Genomic DNA, 15,496 nt, shown 5'->3' with positions numbered 1-15,496 from the left:
AATAAAATGCTGTAATTGAGACGATATTGGACAGTAAGCAATTAATATGGAGAAGTAACTCAAGAAAGGAACTATGGTAATGATTAACAGATTAAGGCACATGAGCTATTATATTATTAATCTTAATTAGTTTCTATAAGTGCTATACAGAAGAAAACTGGTGATCTATATAGCATTTTCTATAAATGATCAACTCAGCAATATGCCAATAAAAAGAAAAACACAAGTGAATGAAGTTGCAGGCTCGGCATTATCCTGTATGTAATTTAAGGATTGCTTAAGGATTGCTGATTCTTTAAAACTGCATGAAAGCAGTCCTACTTTGCCTTAGAGACAATCTTTCTTTAATAGCGTGTGCATACATCTACATGATTTCTTGGAGTGATGTAAATTGAATTTATTGTTAATTATTTGCATTGAAAAGAGACAGAGAAATAATCATTAGATAAAACAGTAATTGTTCATCTCTAATATTTTCTTGTCTTCTTCACTCACTAAACATGAAGTGTTTCTCAAATACCGTAATATTGTCATATTATGTTAAGAATAACAATTCTGATTTAGCATTGTAATTTCAAAGCTAAACAGCTAATACAAAAAGTAAGAATAAACCATGACCTTTTCATTGTAACAGATCTGATTCATAAAATCATTATATTACTGTTTTCTTTAGAACTGTACAGTGGGGGATATAAGTATTTGGTCTCTTGCTGATTTTGTATGTTTGCCCACTGACAAAGACATGAACAGTAAGGTTGAGCGAAACGGATCGTTCATTTTCAAAAGTCGACGACTAGGGTTGAGCGACCTTTACTTTTATAGGATCGGGTCGGGTTTCACGAAACCCGACGAGTGAAATCTGCCGATCCTATAAAAAAGTCGGGGTCGGGGTCGGCCGAAACTCGAAACCCAATGCAATGCATTGGGTTTCCATGGTTCCCAGGGTCTGAAGGAGCGGAAACTCTCCTTCAGGCCCTGCAATCCATATTTTAGTGTAAAATAAAGAATTAAAATAAAAAATATCGCAATACTTACCCTCTGACGTGCCCTGGTACTAACCGGGAACCTTCCTTCCTAAGAATCAGCCCTTCCAGGACCTTCGGTGACGTCGCGGTGACGTCGCGGCTTGTGATTGGTCGCGCGAGCGGTCACATGGGCGGCCGCGCGGCCAATCACAAACCGCGACGTCACCGCAAGGTCCTGGAAGGCTGATTCTAAGGAAGGAAGGTTCCCGGTTAGTACCAGGGCGCGTCAGAGGGTAAGTATTGCGATATTTTTTATTTTAATTCTTTATTTTCCACTTAAATCTGAATACCAATACCAATTCCCGATATAAACATATCGGGAATCGGTATCGGAATTCCGATTCTAGATTCAAAAGATCGCGGACTTCATGGCCGACCCCACACAGGGGTCGGGTCGGGTTTCATGAAACCCGACCTTGCCAAAAGTCAGCGACTTTTGAAAAATTTCGACCCATTTCGCTCAACCCTATCGACGACCTTTGGCAAAGTCGGGTTTCATGAAACCCGACCCGACCCCTGTGTGGGGTCGGCCATGCGGTACGCGGCTTTCGCGCCAAAGTTGCGTTTCAATGATGCGAAAAGCGCCATTTCTCAGCCAATGAAGGTGGACGCAGAGTGTGGGCAGCATGATGACATAGGTCCTGGTCCCCACCATCTTAGAGAAGGGCATTGCAGTGATTGGCTTGCTGTCTGCGGCGTCACAGGGGCTATAAAGAGGCGTTCCCGCCGACCGCCATCTTACTGCTGCTGATCTGAGCCTAGGGAGAGGTTGCTGCCGCTTCGTCAGAAGCAGGGATAGCGTTAGGCAGGGTCCATTAACCACCAAACCGCTTGTGCTGTAGCGATTTCCACTGTCCAACACCACCTTTTGTTTGCAGGGACAGTGGAAGCTACTTTTTTTTTTCTCAGCGCTGTAGCTCATTGGGCTGCCCTAGAAGGCTCCCTGATAGCTGCATTGCTGTGTGTACGCCGCTGTGCAAACTGTTGTGAATTCTGTGGCTGAATTTACTCCTGTGGTCACAAGTGGTACTGCAGATTCTGAGCTTCCTCCCTCAGGTGTTCTGGTGAGCTCGTTGGCTGCTTTGTTATTTAACTCCACCTGATTCTGTCTTCCTTGCTCCTTGTCAATGTTCCAGTGTTGGATCTGAGCTTGGATCTTTCCTGTGGCCTGCTGCTCTGCTTAGATAAGTGCTTCTTTGCTTTTGTTGCTACTTTTTCTGTCCAGCTTGTTATTTGTTTTGCTGGAAGCTCTGAGACGCAAAGGGTGTACCGCCGTGCCGTTAGTTCGGCACGGTGGGTCTTTTTGCCCCCTTTGCGTGGTTTTTTGCTTTAGGGTTTTTTGTAGACTGCAAAGTTCTCTTTGCTATCCTCGCTCTATCTAGAATATCGGGCCTCACTTTGCTGAATCTATTTCATCCCTACGTTTGTCTTTTCATCTTGATAACAGTCATTATATGTGGGGGGCTGCCTTTTCCTTTGGGGTATTTCTCTGAGGCAAGTCAGGCTTGTTTTTCTATCTTCAGGCTAGTCAGCTCCTCAGGCTGTGCCGAGTTGCATAGGTAGTGTCAGGCGCAATCCACAGCTGCCTTTAGTTGTGTTTAGGATAGGTTCAGGTATTGCGGTCTACAGAGATTCCACGTCTCAGAGCTCGTTCTATTGTTTTTTGGGTTATTGTCAGATCACTGTATGTGCTCTGATTGCTGGCACACTGTGTCACTGGATTGCCTACATAACAGTACAAGGAGCCAGCCTAATGATTCTCAATAGAGGGAAAAAGGAAGTTCTGACATCATTTTTTTTTCTCAGCTCTGTGTTCAGTCTTTTTTTTCCCTAGACATTTGGGTGTTTCAGGACACAGGTGTGGACATGGATATTCAGGGTCTGTGCTCTTCAATGGATAATCTCGTTACAAATGTACAAAGGATTCAAGATACTATTGATCAGAAATCTATGTTAGAACCAAGAATTCCTATTCCTGATTTGTTTTTTGGTGATAGAACTAAGTTTCTTAATTTCAAAAATAATTGTAAGCTATTTCTGGCCTTGAAACCTCATTCTTCTGGTAATCCTATTCAACAGGTTTTGATTATTATTTCTTTTTTGCGCGGCGACCCTCAGGACTGGGCATTTTCTCTTGCGCCAGGAGACCCTGCATTGAGTAATGTCAATGCATTTTTCCTGGCGCTCGGATTACTTTACGATGAGCCTAATTCAGTGGATCAGGCTGAGAAAAATTTGCTGGCTTTGTGCCAGGGCCAGGATGATATAGAAGTATATTGTCAGAAATTTAGGAAGTGGTCAGTACTCACTCTGTGGAATGAATCTGCGCTGGCAGCTTTGTTCAGAAAGGGTCTCTCTGAGGCTCTTAAGGATGTCATGGTGGGTTTTCCTATGCCTACTGGTTTGAATGAGTCTATGTCTTTGGCCATTCAGATCGGTCGACGCTTGCGCGAGCGTAAATCTGTGCACCATTTGGCGGTATTGTCTAAGATTAAACCTGAGCCTATGTAGTGCGATAGGACTATGACCAGAGTTGAACGGGCAAGAACACAGACGTCTGAATGGTCTGTGTTTCTACTGTGGTGATTCCACTCATGCTATTTCTGATTGTCCTAAGCGCACTAAGCGGTTCGATAGGTCTGCCGTCATTGGTACTGTACAATCCAAATTCCTTCTGTCCATTACCTTGATATGCTCTTTGTCATCGTATTCTGTCATGGCGTTTGTGGATTCAGGCGCTGCCCTGAATCTGATGGATTTGGATTATGCTAAACGTTGTGGGTTTTTCTTGGAGCCTTTGCGGTGTCCTATTCCGTTGAGAGGAATTGATGCTACACCTTTGGCCAAGAATAAACCTCAGTACTGGACCCAGCTGACCATGTGCATGGCTCCTGCACATCAGGAAGTTATTCGCTTTCTGGTGCTACATAATCTGCATGATGTGGTCGTGTTGGGGTTGCCATGGCTGCAAACCCATAATCTAGTATTGGATTGGAACTCTATGTCGGTATCCAGCTGGGGTTGTCAGGGGGTACATGGTGATGTTCCATTTTTGTCTATTTCGTCATCCACTCCTTCTGAGGTCCCAGAGTTCTTGTCTGATTATCAGGATGTATTTGAAGAGCCCAAGTCCGATGCCCTACCTCCGCATAGGGATTGTGATTGTGCTATCAATTTGATTCCTGGTAGTAAAATCCCAAAAGGTCGATTATTTAATTTATCCGTGCCTGAACACGCCGCTATGCGCAGTTATGTGAAGGAATCCCTGGAGAAGGGACATATTCGCCCATCGTCATCACCACTGGGAGCAGGGTTCTTTTTTGTAGCCAAGAAGGATGGTTCGCTGAGACCGTGTATTGATTACCGCCTTCTTAATAAAATCAATGTTAAATTTCAGTATCCCTTGCCATTGTTATCTGACTTGTTTGCTCGGATTAAGGGGGCTAGTTGGTTCACTAAGATAGATCTTCGTGGTGCGTATAATCTGGTGAGAATCAGGCAAGGAGATAAAGGGAAAACTGCATTTAATACGCCCGAGGGTCATTTTGAGTATCTAGTGATGCCGTTCGGACTTGCCAATGCTCCATCTGTGTTTCAGTCTTTTATGCATGACATCTTCCGTGAGTATCTGAATAAATTCCTGATTGTTTACTTGGATGACATTTTGATCTTCTCAGATGATTGGGACTCTCATGTGAAGCAGGTCAGAATGGTTTTCCAGGTCCTGCGTGCTAATTCTTTGTTTGTGAAGGGATCAAAGTGTCTCTTCGGTGTGCAGAAAGTTTCATTTTTGGGGTTCATCTTTTCCCCTTCTACTATCGAGATGGATCCGGTTAAGGTCCAAGCCATCCAGGATTGGACTCAGCCGACATCTCTGAAAAGTCTGCAAAAGTTCCTGGGCTTTGCTAATTTTTATCGTCGCTTCATCTGTAATTTTTCTAGCATTGCCAAACCATTGACCGATTTGACCAAGAAGGGTGCTGATTTGCTTAATTGGTCTTCTGCTGCTGTGGAAGCTTTTCAGGAGTTGAAGCGTCGTTTTTGTTCTGCCCCTGTGTTGTGTCAACCAGATGTTTCTCTTCCGTTCCAGGTCGAGGTTGATGCTTCTGAGATTGGAGCAGGGGCGGTTTTGTCACAGAGAGGTTCTGGTTGCTCAGTGTTGAAACCATGTGCTTTCTTTTCCAGGAAGTTTTCGGCTGCTGAGCGTAATTATGATGTGGGCAACCGAGAGTTGCTGGCCATGAAGTGGGCATTCGAGGAATGGCGTCATTGGCTTGAAGGAGCTAAGCATCGCGTGGTGGTATTGACTGATCATAAGAACCTTACTTATCTCGAGTCTGCCAAGCGCTTGAATCCTAGACAGGCCCGTTGGTCGTTATTTTTTGCCCGCTTCGATTTTGTGATTTCGTACCTTCCGGGCTCTAAAAATGTGAAGGCGGATGCTCTGTCTAGGAGTTTTGTGCCCGACTCTCCGGGTTCATCTGAGCCGGCGAGTATCCTCAAGGAAGGAGTCATTGTGTCTGCCATCTCCCCTGATTTGCGGCGAGTGTTGCAAAAATTTCAGGTGAATAAACCTGATCGTTGTCCGGCCGAGAAACTGTTCGTCCCTGATAGGTGGACTAGTAAAGTTATCTCTGAACTTCATTGTTCGGTGTTGGCTGGTCATCCTGGAATCTTTGGTACCAGAGAGTTAGTGGCTAGATCCTTCTGGTGGCCATCTCTGTCACGGGATGTACGTACTTTTGTGCAGTCCTGTGGGATTTGTGCTAGGGCTAAGCCCTGCTGTTCACGTGCCAGTGGGTTGCTTTTGCCCTTGCCGGTCCCAAAGAGGCCTTGGACACATATTTCGATGGATTTCATTTCTGACCTTCCCGTTTCTCAAAAGATGTCAGTCATTTGGGTGGTCTGTGATCGCTTTTCTAAAATGGTCCATCTGGTGCCCTTGGTTAAATTGCCTTCCTCCTCTGATTTGGTGCCTTTGTTCTTCCAGCATGTGGTTCGTTTGCATGGCATTCCTGAGAATATTGTTTCTGACAGAGGTTCCCAGTTTGTTTCAAGGTTTTGGCGAGCCTTTTGTGGTAGGATGGGCATTGACCTATCTTTTTCCTCGGCTTTCCATCCTCAGACTAATGGCCAGACCGAACGAACCAATCAGACCTTGGAAACATATCTGAGATGTTTTGTTTCTGCAAACCAGGATGATTGGGTGTCCTTTTTGCCGTTGGCTGAGTTCGCCCTTAATAATCGGGCCAGCTCGGCTACCTTGGTCTCTCCATTTTTCTGCAATTCTGGGTTCCATCCTCGTTTCTCTTCAGGACAGGTTGAGTCTTCGGACTGTCCTGGTGTGGATTCTGTGGTGGACAGGTTGCAGCAGATCTGGACTCAGGTAGTGGACAATTTGACCTTGTCCCAGGAGAAGGCTCAACTTTTCGCTAATCGCAGACGCCGTGTGGGTCCCCGACTTCGTGTTGGGGATCTGGTTTGGTTATCTTCTCGTCATATTCCTATGAAGGTTTCCTCTCCTAAATTTAAACCTCGTTTTATTGGTCCGTATAGGATTTCTGAGATTCTCAATCCTGTGTCTTTTCGTCTGACCCTCCCAGACTCCTTTTCCATACATAATGTATTCCATAGGTCGTTGTTGCGGAGATACGTGGCACCTATGGTTCCATCTGTTGAGCCTCCTGCCCCGGTTTTGGTGGAGGGGGAATTGGAGTATATTGTGGAGAAAATTTTGGATTCTCGTGTTTCTAGACGGAAACTCCAGTATCTGGTTAAATGGAAGGGTTATGCTCAGGAAGATAATTCCTGGGTTTTTGCCTCTGATGTCCATGCTCCAGATCTTGTTCGTGCCTTTCATGTGGCTCATCCTGGTCGGCCTGGGGGCTCTGGTGAGGGTTCGGTGACCCCTCCTCAAGGGGGGGGTACTGTTGTGAATTCTGTGGCTGAATTCACTCCTGTGGTCACAAGTGGTACTGCAGCTTCTGAGCTTCCTCCCTCAGGTGTTCTGGTGAGCTCGTTGGCTGCTTTGTTATTTAACTCCACCTGATTCTGTCTTCCTTGCTCCTTGTCAATGTTCCAGTGTTGGATCTGAGCTTGGATCTTTCCTGTGGCCTGCTGCTCTGCTTAGATAAGTGCTTCTTTGCTTTTGTTGCTACTTTTTCTGTCCAGCTTGTTATTCGTTTTGCTGGAAGCTCTGAGACGCAAAGGGTGTACCGCCGTGCCGTTAGTTCGGCACGGTGGGTCTTTTTGCCCCCTTTGCGTGGTTTTTTGCTTTAGGGTTTTTTGTAGACTGCAAAGTTCTCTTTGCTATCCTCGCTCTATCTAGAATATCGGGCCTCACTTTGCTGAATCTATTTCATCCCTACGTTTGTCTTTTCATCTTGCTAACAGTCATTATATGTGGGGGGCTGCCTTTTCCTTTGGGGTATTTCTCTGAGGCAAGTCAGGCTTGTTTTTCTATCTTCAGGCTAGTCAGCTCCTCAGGCTGTGCCGAGTTGCATAGGTAGTGTCAGGCGCAATCCACAGCTGCCTTTAGTTGTGTTTAGGATAGGTTCAGGTATTGCGGTCTACAGAGATTCCACGTCTCAGAGCTCGTTCTATTGTTTTTTGGGTTATTGTCAGATCACTGTATGTGCTCTGATTGCTGGCACACTGTGTCACTGGATTGCCTACATAACAGCAAACCAACTGCTTTTTTCAAAGCACAAATCCTGTTGTTCCTTTCTTTCTGCACAGCTATCTTTTTTGTTTGTCCACACTTTTCATTTAATTTGTGCATCAGTCCACTCCTTATTGCTGCCTGCCATACCTGGCTGAGATTACTGCAGGGAGATACATATATGCTAGCCACCTTAGGGAGAGACCCAAGTTGGGCTAAATGTAGCGGGACGAAAGAGACCGAAAAGCCCTCTACTTAAAGGAAATACATAGCGGATGCTTTCCTGAAACGGAAAGTACTTGCAAGCAGCATAATACAAAGAATAGCAGGTTTACCCAGAATCCTTTGCAGTAGGCGGAGCTATGCAAATCATCTCTTTCCACCCCTGTCTAATCCACAGCGCTTGGAACCGCCAAGCGTGCAATGCTGCGGATTAGTTTCTAAATTTACACAGCCAACCAATTCCTACCTGTGGACACGTGTTTCGGGCTTTAGGCCCTCATCAGCACAGGGCTGGAATTGGTTGGCTGTATGGAGTGGGGCTCGGTGAGCAAGCGATACATATATGCTAGCCACCTTAGGGAGAGACCCAAGTTGGGCTAAATGTAGCGGGACGAAAGAGACCGAAAAGCCCTCTACTTAAAGGAAATACATAGCGGATGCTTTCCTGAAACGGAAAGTACTTGCAAGCAGCATAATACAAAGAATAGCAGGTTTACCCAGAATCCTTTGCAGTAGGCGGAGCTATGCAAATCATCTCTTTCCACCCCTGTCTAATCCACAGCGCTTGGAACCGCCAAGCGTGCAATGCTGCGGATTAGTTTCTAAATTTACACAGCCAACCAATTCCTACCTGTGGATACGTGTTTCGGGCTTTAGGCCCTCATCAGCACAGGGCTGGAATTGATTGGCTGTATGGAGTGGGGCTCGGTGAGCAAGCGATACATATATGCTAGCCACCTTAGGGAGAGACCCAAGTTGGGCTAAATGTAGCGGGACGAAAGAGACCGAAAATTAGACCGAAAGCCTATTTTTTTTTTATTTGGTTTCTAAATTCTCCCTGAAAAAATAAAAAAAAACAGTGGGAGATTAATATTGGCCTTTCTGCTTGTGTGCCAGTCCTGACTCCTGAGTGTGCCATCTCTCTCTCAAATAGTGGGCCATAGAAAGCCTATTTTTTTTTATTTGGTTTCTAAATTCTCCCTGAAAAAATAAAGTACTTTCCGTTTCAGGAAAGCATCCGCTATGCAGGGAGATAGTAATTGTAGGACAGTCCCTTTTTTTTTTTTTTAATTCTCCCTAAAAAAATAAGTTGTGGGAGATTAAGATTGGCATTTCTGCTAGAGTGCCATCCCTGTGTGTGCCATCTCTCTCACATAGTGGGCCATAGAAAGCCTTTTTTTTTTCTTTTTTTTTATTGGGTTTATAAATTCTCCCTGAAAAAAAAAAAACAGTGAGAGATTATTATTGGCCTTTGGGCTTGTGTGCCAGTCCTGAGTGTGCCATCTCTCTCTCAAATAGTGGGCCATAGAAAGCCTATTTATTTATTTTTTTTTAAATTTGGTTTCTAAATTCTCCCTGAAAAAATAACAAAAAACCGTGGGAGATTAATATTGGCCTTTCTGCTTGTGTGCCAGTCCTGACTCCTGAGTGTGCCATCTCTCTCTCTCAAATAGTGGGCCATAGAAAGCCTATTTTTTTTATATTTGGTTTCTAAATTCTCCCTAAAAAAATAAAAAAAAAACAGTGGGAGATTAATATTGGCCTTTTTGCTTGTGTGCCAGTCCTGACTCCTGAGTGTGCCATCTCTCTCTCAAATAGTGGGCCATAGAAAGCCTATTTATTTATTTTTTTATTTGGTTTCTAAATTCTCCCTGAAAAAATAAAAAAAAACAGTGCGAGATTAATATTGGCCTTTCTGCTTGTGTGCCAGTCCTGACTCCTGGGTGTACCATCTCTCTCTCAAATAGTGGGCCATAGAAAGCCTATTTTTTTTTTATTTGGTTTCTAAATTCTCCCTGAAAAAATAAAAAAACAGTGAGAGATTAATATTGGTCTTTCTGCTTGTGTGCCAGTCCTGACTCCTGAGTGTGCCATCTCTCTCTCTCAAATAGTGGGCCATAGAAAGCCTATTTTTTTTATATTTGGTTTCTAAATTCTCCCTGAAAAAATAAAAAAAAACAGAGGGAGATTAATATTGGCCTTTCTGCTTGTGTGCCAGTCTTGACTCCTGAGTGTGCCATCTCTCTCTCAAATAGTGGGCCGTAGAAAGCCTATTTTTTTTTTAATTTGGTTTCTAAATTCTCCCTGAAAAAATAAAAAAAAAACAGTGGGAGATTAATATTGGCCTTTCTGCTTGTGTGCCAGTCCTGACTCCTGAGTGTGCCATCTCTCTTTCTCAAATAGTGGGACATAGAAAGCCTATTTTTTTTATATTTGGTTTCTAAATTCTCCCTGAAAAAATAAAAAAAAACAGTGGGAGATTAATATTGGCCTTTCTGCTTGTGTGCCAGTCCTGACTCCTGAGTGTGCCACCTCTCTCTCAAATAGTGGGCCATAGAAAGCCTATTTTTTTTTTAATTTGGTTTCTAAATTCTCCCTGAAAAAAAAAAAGTGGGAGATTAATATTGGCCTTTTTGCTTGTGTGCCAGTCCTGACTCCTGAGTGTGCCATCTCTCTCTCTCAAATAGTGGGCCATAGAAAGCCTATTTTTTTTATTTGGTTTCTAAATTCTCCCTGAAAAAATTAAAAAAAACAGTGGGAGATCAATATTGGCCTTTCTGCTTGTGTGCCAGTCCTGACTCCTGAGTGTGCCATCTCTCTCTCTCAAATAGTGGGCCATAGAAAGCCTATTTTTTTTTTATATTTGGTTTCTAAATTCTCCCTGAAAAAAATAAAAAAAAAACAGTGGGAGATTAATATTGGCCTTTCTGCTTGTGTGCCAGTCCTGACTCCTGAGTGTGCCATCTCTCTCTCAAATAGTGGGCCAAAGAAAGCCTATTTATTTATTTATTTTTATTTGGTATTTCTACCGCCTCACCAACACCGGAGCTACCGCCTCACCAACACCGGAGCTCCTGCAACCCTCAACCTACTGTCTCCTTCCCCATAATCCTGTAGAATGTAAGCCCGCAAGGGCAGGGTCCTCGCCCCTCTGTATCAGTCCGTCATTGTTAGTTTGTTTACTGTATGTGATATTTGTAACTTGTATGTAACCCCTTCTCATGTACAGCACCATGGAATCAATGGTGCTATATAAATAAATAATATTAATAATAATAATAATTTGGTTTCAAAATTCTCCCTGAAAAAATTAAAAAAAACAGTTGGAGATTAATATTGGCCTTTCTGCTTGTGTGCCAGTCCTGACTCCTGAGTGTGCCATCTCTCTCTCAAATAGTGGGCCATAGAAAGCCTATTTATTTATTTTTTATTTGGTTTCTAAATTCTCCCTGAAAAAATAAAAAAAACTGGGAGATTAATATTGGCCTTTCTAATTGTCTGCCAGTCCTGACTCCTGAGTGTGCCATCTCTCTTTCAAATAGTGGGCCATAGAAAGCCTATTTTTTTTTATTTGGTTTCTAAATTCTCCCTGAAAAAATAAAAAAAAAACAGTGGGAGATTAATATTGACATTTGTGCTTGAGTGACAGTCCTGCGTGTGTGGCATCTCTCTCATTTGGTGCCACAGAAAACAGAGTGTGTAACATTGTGCCTGATTTTCCTTGCGGTCTCACCCACCTGTAAAGGGATATCTAAATCATACTGAAGTTATAGCTCACCGTGTAAGTTGTTTGACAGCAACAAATACCGTTACTTTGGTTACATTTTTAAAACAATGAGGAAGTCTGGTGGAAGAGGTCGTGGCCGTGGGCGTTCATTGCCAGCTGGTAATGATGGTAGTGGTAGTGGAGCATCAGGTGGTCGTGGGAAAAAAAATATAGCACCTAAGTCTGGAGCTGTGGAGCCAGGTTCGTCATCTGGCTACACAAGGCCTCGAACGCTCCCTTTTCTGGGAGTAAGAAAACCCCTTTTAAAGCCGGAGCAGCAAGAGCAAGTTTTGGTTTACCTTGCTGACTCAGCCTCTAACTCTTTTGCCTCCTCTTTTGAAACTGGTAAATGTAAAAGCAGCGCGTCGTTAGTGGATGTTCACGGTCAGGGACAAGTCGCTTCCTTGTCCTCTTCAGCAAAAACAACAACAGAGAAGGATGCAGCAGGCGACACAATGGGTTACTCCATGGAGCTCTTTACACATACCATCCCTGGCTTAGAAAGTGAAACAGTTAACAGGCCATGCCCATTACTAGTTGAATCGGACATGGAGTGCACTGATGCACAGCCACAGCCAGACTACTATGCTGTTCCTTTGACTCAGACCACAACATTGCCCTCGCAGGGTACTGATCCAGAATCAGACCCTGATGAGACTATGGTGCCCTGTCACAAACGCTATACCACCGACTTACACGGTGACACAGACGAAGTTGCACATGAGATAGAAGAGGAGGTTATAGATGACCCAGTTGTTGACCCCGATTGGCAGCCATTGGGGGAACAGGGTGCAGGCGGCAGTAGTTCTGAAACGGAGGAGGAGGGGCCGCAGCAGGCATCAACATCGCAACAGGTTCCATCTGCCGGGCCCGTATCTGGCACAAAACATGTGGCAAAGCCAAAACCTGTTGGAGGACAGCGTGGCTATCCGGTTAAAGCTCAGTCTGCAATGCCTGAAAAGGGATCCGATGCTCGAAAGAGTGCAGTCTGGCATTTTTTTAAACAACATCCAATTGATCAGCGCAAAGTCATCTGTCAAAAATGTTCAACTACCTTAAGCAGAGGTCAGAATCTGAAAAGTCTAAATACAAGTTGCATGCATAGACATTTAACCACCATGCATTTGCAAGCCTGGACTAACTACCAAACATCCCTTAAGGTTGTAGCACCCTCGGCCAATGAAGCTAGTCAGCAACGCTACATCCCTTCCATCACTGTAAGGCCACCATTTTCCGCACCACCTGCAGTATCTGTGCAGGTTTCTTTGCCAGGCTAAAGCAGTCAGGGTCAGGGAATCACCAGTTTCGTAGTAGGAAACACTGCATCTAGGGCACCGGTGGAAACAATACCGTCTCCAACCGTCTCTCAGTCTGCCATGTCCACCAGCACACCCGCTAGTTCCACGATCTCCAGCTCTCCAGTCCAGCTCACCCTACATGAGACTCTCGTTAGAAAAAGGAAGTACTTATCCTCGCATCCGCATACACAGGGTTTGAACGCCCACATAGCTAGACTAATCTCGTTAGAGATGATGCCCTACCGGTTAGTTGAAAGCGAAGCTTTCAAAGCCCTGATGGACTACGCTGAACCATGCTACGAGCAACCCAGTCGACACTTCATTTTGAGAAAAGCCATCCCAGCCCTCCACCAGCATGTTAAAGAGCGCATCGTCCATGCACTCAGGCAATCTGTGAGTACAAAGGTGCACCTGACAACAGATGCATGGACCAGTAGGCATAGCCAGGGACGTTACGTGTCCATCACGGCACACTGGGTGAATGTGGTGGATGCAGGGTCCACAGGGGACATCAATTTCGGGACAGTTCTGCCTAGCCCACGGTCTAGGAAACAGTTGGCTGTAGGCATTCGCACCCCCTCCTTTTCCTCCTCGTCCTCCTGCAGACCGCAGTCGCCCAACCACTCCATCCGCAGCTACCACTGTTGCACACCAGTTGTCCCATTATGGGGCAGCTACTGGCAAGCGTCAGCAGGCTGTATTGGCTATGAAGTGTTTGGGTGACAACAGACACACCGCGGAAGTTCTGTCCGAGTTCTTGCAGAAAGAAACGCAGTCGTGGCTGGGCACAGTAGATCTTGAGGCAGGCAAGGTAGTGAGTGATAACGGAAGGAATTTGATAGCTGCCATCTCCCTTTCCCAACTGAAACACATTCCTTGCCTGGCTCACAGCTTAAACCTGGTGGTGCAGTGCTTCCTGCAAAGTTATCCGGGGTTATCCGACCTGCTCCTCAAAGTGCGTGGACTTTGCTCACATATCCGCCATTCGTCCGTACACTCCAGCCATATGCAGACCTATCAGCGGTCTTTGAACCTTCCCCAGCATCGCCTAATCATAGACGTTGCAACAAGGTGGAACTCAACACTGCACATGCTTCAGAGACTGTGCAAACAGAGGCGTGCTGTTATGTTTTTGTGGGAGGATACACATACACGGGCAGGCAGTAGGATGGCAGACATGGAGTTGTCAGGTGTGCAGTGGTCGAAGATACAAGACATTTGTCAAGTCCTTCAGGGTTTTGAGGAATGCACACGGCTGGTTAGTGCAGACAACGCCATAATAAGCATGAGCATCCCCCTAATGCGTCTGCTGATGCAAAGTTTGACGCACATAAAGGATCAGGCGTCTGCAGCAGAGGAAGAGGAAAGCCTTGATGACAGTCAGCCATTGTTTGGTCAGGGCAGTGTACAGGACGAGGTAGCGGGCGAAGAGGAGGAGGAGGACGAGGAGGATGATGGGGATGAGTATATTTTTAATGAGGAAGCTTTTCCGGGGCCACTCGAAATTGGTGGCGTGGCAAGGCCGGGTTCTGGTTTTTTGAGGGACACAAGTGACGTAGATTTGACTGAAACTGCCCTTCAACCAAGCACAAACGCAGATTTGACAACTGGAACTTTGGCCCACATGGCGGATTATGCCTTACGTATTCTCAAAAGGGACACACGCATTACTAAAATGATGAACGATGACGATTACTGGTTGGCCTGCCTAATTGATCCTCGCTATAAAGGAAAATTGCAAAATATTATGCCACATGAGAACTTGGAACTAATATTAGCAACCAAACAATCAACTCTTGTTGACCGTTTGCTTCAGGCATTCCCAGCACACAGCGCCCGTGATCGTTCTCACACGAGCTGCAGGGGGCAGCAGAGCAGAGGTGTTAGAGGTGCAGAAATCAGAAGTGGCATTGGACAGAGTGGTTTTCTGACCAGGTTGTGGAGTGATTTTGCTATGACCGCAGACAGGACAGGTACTGCTGCATCAATTCAAAGTGACAGGAGACAACATTTGTCCAGTATGGTTACAAACTATTTTTCATCCCTTATCGATGTTCTCCCTCAACCGTCATTCCCATTTGATTACTGGGCATCCAAATTAGACACCTGGCCAGATTTGGCAGAATATGCATTGCAGGAGCTTGCTTGCCCGGCAGCTAGTGTCCTATCAGAAAGAGTATTCAGTGCTGCAGGTTCAATATTAACCAAAAAAAGGACTCGTCTGGCTACCCAAAATGTTGATGATCTAACCTTTATTAAAATGAACCACATCTGGATTTCGAATTCTTTTGCCCCACCTTGCCCGGCCGACACCTAGCTTTCCTATGAAAAGGTCTTGCCTGTGGACTACTCTGAATGACTTTTCCAATCTCGTAATTTGCAGCAGCTGATTGTCCCGCATACGACATGTTTACACCTCCCTAAATGGCCAAACTCCCCACACGGGGCCGTGGTATCGCCACTTGGCGCAAGCACCCGTGAGAGTGCTGTTTGTCTGAAGAGGTGGGTGTGCCCGCTTTTGGTCGACGGCACTGCCACTGGGTCCCTCATAGTACAATAAAGTGTCTCTGGTGGTGCGCACCCAACGTCAGACACACTGTTGTAACATGAGGGGCCCTGGGCCTGTACCGCCGGCCACAAGAGAGTTCCCCCACCCCCAGCTCAAACATTGCTCTACCACTTGCACAATTATCTCTCACAGTTCCACCAATGTTTAGTCTATGCGCTGACATCCTTAAATTCC

The sequence above is a fragment of the Ranitomeya imitator genome, chromosome 1, assembly GCF_032444005.1.
Source record: "Ranitomeya imitator isolate aRanImi1 chromosome 1, aRanImi1.pri, whole genome shotgun sequence".
In the NCBI taxonomy this organism is placed as follows: domain Eukaryota; kingdom Metazoa; phylum Chordata; class Amphibia; order Anura; family Dendrobatidae; genus Ranitomeya; species Ranitomeya imitator.
The sequence above is the reverse complement of the archived record's forward strand: the minus strand, read 5'-3'. Positions refer to the sequence as shown.